At 30.5% G+C, this 4,522-nt stretch overlaps 1 long non-coding RNA gene across 1 annotated transcript in view; it reads right to left on the bottom strand.

Moving 5' to 3' along the window:
- LOC117106737 overlaps positions 1–3,991 on the bottom strand; it is a 29,051-nt gene extending 25,060 nt beyond the window's left edge. Inside the window, exon 1 of the long non-coding RNA XR_004445125.1 lies at positions 3,891–3,991. This is a non-coding gene — a long non-coding RNA (uncharacterized LOC117106737). The remainder of the gene's footprint in view (positions 1–3,890) is intronic.
- Positions 3,992–4,522: the final 531 nt, after the last annotated feature.

Here is a 4,522-nt window from a genome sequence, read left to right on the forward strand (position 1 = left end):
GTCTACACACACATACACACTACACACAATAAAAAACATAGGAAATAGCAAGAGTGATTACAATAGTTCCTATTGCATTACATGCATAGGAACTAAAAAGGGGAGTTATAAAAAAATAATGGAGAGAAAGGGAGGGTTATTATAGAGACAAGTAATAAAGATGGAAATTGCAAATCATAAACACATTAATTAATTAAGAATAATATTATAGCGTCCTAAAAAAGCCGGATAATGTTAGCGGACTTTAATATGCATTACAAGATCATAGAATGTAGTTTACACTTCCCTAAGTACAATACAAAATTTATCAAGTAAACGAGGACAAGGTGAAAGATTTCTTTGAAAAAAATACATGGAAACAAGCAAGACATGGTTGCCAAGGGAATTCAGGAATCATGGGGAAATGTTTTATAATTCAACATCTATTATAAATCCTTTAATAATGATAATACAGTACTAATAATTAAATACAGTACTAACAATTAAATAATATATAATAATAATAACAATGTTGTTGAGACGTCTATACACTTAAAATTATTACTCCTTGTTATTGGATCAAGCACATAGGGTACAGATACTCCAGGCCCCTGGTGAGAATTCTATTACCGTATATCAATGCATTTTTGTGTCTGAACCTACCAGGTACCCACTTGTACTCCTGGGTGGGGAGAGACAACCATAGGTAAAGTGCCTTGCCTATAACACAATCAAAATGCACGGTGAAGGAATGAACCTCAAACCTCAAGGCTTAGAACAGAACCTCAACCATCTAATTAATGGTTTAAGCACAGAATATAGGAATAATATTTTTTGTTTATTTGTAAATTTTTAAAAATATTTTAATATCAACTTTTTTATTGAAAGCAAATAACATACTTCAATATCACCTACAGTGAGCAATTAAAATACTAAATTTAATTTTTCCTTAAATTTAAATAATTTAAAAAAAAAAATTTAATAATTTAAGTATTTAATTTAAACTTCTGTTCCCTGATTTGGCAAGAAACCAAACTAAATTTTATAATTCAATAATCATTAGGCTATGCTGTTAATTTATCCACTACTTACAAATAAAGAGTAAAATATATAATTATCCAAGAAAAATAATCTATAAACTTTGTTTTAAAAGAAAACTTGGATGTGATTCTGTACTTGGATTTGGACTATTCTAATTTTTTAACAGGGGTGGTCATAAGTTGCATAATTTCAATTTCTTGGTTATTTAAAATTAAGTACATATGAAATTACCCAAATGCTGAAATCAATATATCTCCTACTTCAAAATGGTTAAATCTCATTTAGTTTAAATGATTAATATGATATTGATTCTAATAAAAAATATTTTCAGAAATATTATTCGAAATGTGGATTTGGGGATTAAAAATATTACAAAAACAGAAAATCATATGCCACCATAGATTTTTTGTTCAACTATCAGTTACTAGATTTCATTCTAATGACTATAGTATAAGTTGGAATAATTCATGATTAATCAATAATGCCCAATCACTAGAATTAATGAAGAATAATAAAAATAATAGTCTATTCTATTACTTCAAAGGGGGGATTCATCTCAAATTTTTACTGTTAGGAACATCCATTTATACAACAGGGTTGGAATGTACCATTATTCATATCAAACTAAACTCCCATTAACAAGGTAGCATGGGAACTTGGTCGAATGCTTCATTTCATTTATTGGTCTACGAAACGATTAAAAGTGAAAAGAAGTAAAAGAACAATGATTGGAAATACAATAAATTAAACCGCAGTTCGAACTAAAAAAAAACATAGGTAGCTTGTACTTTCTTGAATTTTTCATGCCACCTCCATTTAAATGATAAAAGTAAGCAACCCATATAATGGATTTTATTCATTTTAGATTAACAAACGCAATATATATAATTAAATTGATTCATAACAATAATAAGTCAATTTTAACTTTCTGTTTCCTTTGTGATTAGAAAGCAATGTTATTGTTAACGTTTTTTCATGAGACTAAAATGCTATTAAATAGAAACTACTACAGTATTACCATAGTTATAAATTAAAGTCTAAACATGCAATTACACAAAATAAACAAAAGCAGTCATGAACTCTGTATGAAATATACCTAATTGTGTTACTTAAAATTTAAACTACTCTACTTTTTTAATAGGGGTGGCCACTCGTGTGAAATTATTATTTATCGTCATATAAGGATTTAATAGAATATATAAGAATAAATCATCCCTCTGTAATTATTTGGATTCTGAAATATTTAAATTTCATTTTGTTTAAACATGGTTTCAATGACACAATTTTTAGGCACTGTATTGATTCTAGTCGAATGGTCGAGCGGTTAAGGCAGGGGCGCTGCAAAAACAGGACGCTCGTCTATGGTTCTGGTGGAAGAAAAAGTCTCCGGATAAGGACTATAAACCATAGGCCTAGTGTACACAACGGCTCATGTGCACTATAAAGAACCCAGCATATCATTCGAGACGGTGTACTGGCCCGGTTTACTGGTACAGACAACCACTGTGGTGGACGACGAGGGTTGGTGGTACTGGGTTACCGGGTAGCACAGGGATGAAGGGACCCTTAAGTGAGGAGAAAGTCATTCATCGAGTTACTAGTTCACATATCAAGCGCTATGAGCATCTTGGTTGATGGATACTGGCGCTATACAAATCTACACTACTAACAAACGTAGAAGAATTACCATTGTTAATTTGGTTTTAATTATTTTATTAAAAAGAAAAATTACATCTTTCTACCTTTTCTCTATATAATCAATTACTGATTCCGCAAGAGCATAAGTTGAATAATTCATGAATAATCAAATGCTACATGATCACTAGGAATAATAAAGTAAAAATAGCCTATTCTATTATTTTACAGGGGATGTTCTGTCCCATATTTCAGACACATTACACTAAGCAACAAGACATTTGGAATGTACCACTATTCATAAAACACAACTCCCATTAAAAAGTTGAAAAGAAAACTGGGTCAAATACATCATCTCCTTTCATTTATTGGTTTAAGGAACAACTACATGTAATAAAAGTAGTACAACACACAAAAAGGAAATTGATATTTAGTAAACTGAATGCCAAATAAAAATAAATCATGCTTTTTGTTCTCTATATTTTCTTGGAGTGCCTTTTTTCTATACTTCAAAAGCTAAAACACTCAGAATATTGTAGAAATCTAAAAAATATTCATAAGCAAGGAGTATAGGAACGTGCATCCACCTTTGCTATGAATAAAGAAAGAAAGAAAAAAAAAAAAAAACGACCTTGTCCTTCTCACTTTTAAATATCTCAAACAAGAAAATAAAAAAAAAAGGCCTAATAAATTAAGTGGGTAGCTTTCTATGAAAGTTTTACAGATGATAATAAATCAGTTTTATAGTATTTAGTTTCTCCATTCGAATGGCCTTATATTATCACTGTTTTTGTATAGTTTGTTTAATTGCATATTAACACACGACTTCCTCTCAATGTTTATGGATGTCTTGTATTTTAAACCTTAAAAGCCAGGCTCGGGAGAAAATTCTTTTTTTAAAAAATGTTATACAACTGATATTCTAAGACTTAAAACAAGCGTTTAAATAAAAACTTGGGAAGATCTAACAATACAGATTCTTTAATTTAAAAACTGGGAGAAAATGGGTGTAACCACTCTTTTTTCCATCTTTTTAAATTTTTCTATCTCATTAACCACTAATGAGTTTTTCGTTAAAAATTCTTTTTTGCTTAGAAAAATCAGTTGTACTTTTTTCCCCTCCTGAGCCTGGCTTTAAGTCAAGCTTGGAGTCTGACGATAGCATGAGCACCTGGTGAGGCTGTTTTCACCTGCGTGGCATTACTGTGGACATTGATCAAAGCTAACTAGCTTACCTGTAATTGCAGGATCATTTGATTTGCCTTTTGCAGTTCTGCTTGAACTTTCTGCTTTGACTTCTCTGCTAAGCTCAATCGTTGATGTAAGGCACGGCACTAGTAGAGAAAAGAAAACAAAATACAAAAAAAAAAATCCTATTAATGACATTAATATTTTATTGAAAATCATCATTACTGTGTTTGCCACGAATTGGAACAGTGAGATTTTAAGAATTTACAAAGGATGACCTAAAAAGAAAAACAATAATCGAAGTCAGAGATGATTCAAAGAGCAGTGTTGATACGTTTATAACAATAAAAAAGATCTTATTAATGCAGTTAATATTTTATTGAAAATCATCGTTATTGTGTCTGCCACAAATTGGAACAGACCAGTGGGATTTTTAGAATTAACAAAGAAAACAAGATGAATAAAAAGTATAGACGCGTTAGTCTGATACAGTATAGAACAATATAAGGTACATGTAAATAACAGCAGCCCTTTTGAGACTAACAATAAATATAGAATTTATTCTCTAGCTTTCATCCACACAGTGGACTTCATCTTCATAATATTTATTTAGTTGACAACAAACCGATTAATAAAGTGCTGCAACATCGTGATCTTGGAGTTATTTTAGATAGCTCCC

This window comes from Anneissia japonica, unplaced genomic scaffold, assembly GCF_011630105.1.
Source record: "Anneissia japonica isolate Jap-2015-1 unplaced genomic scaffold, ASM1163010v1 scaffold287705_len1045735_cov187, whole genome shotgun sequence".
NCBI classification, from domain to species: Eukaryota; Metazoa; Echinodermata; class Crinoidea; order Comatulida; family Comatulidae; genus Anneissia; species Anneissia japonica.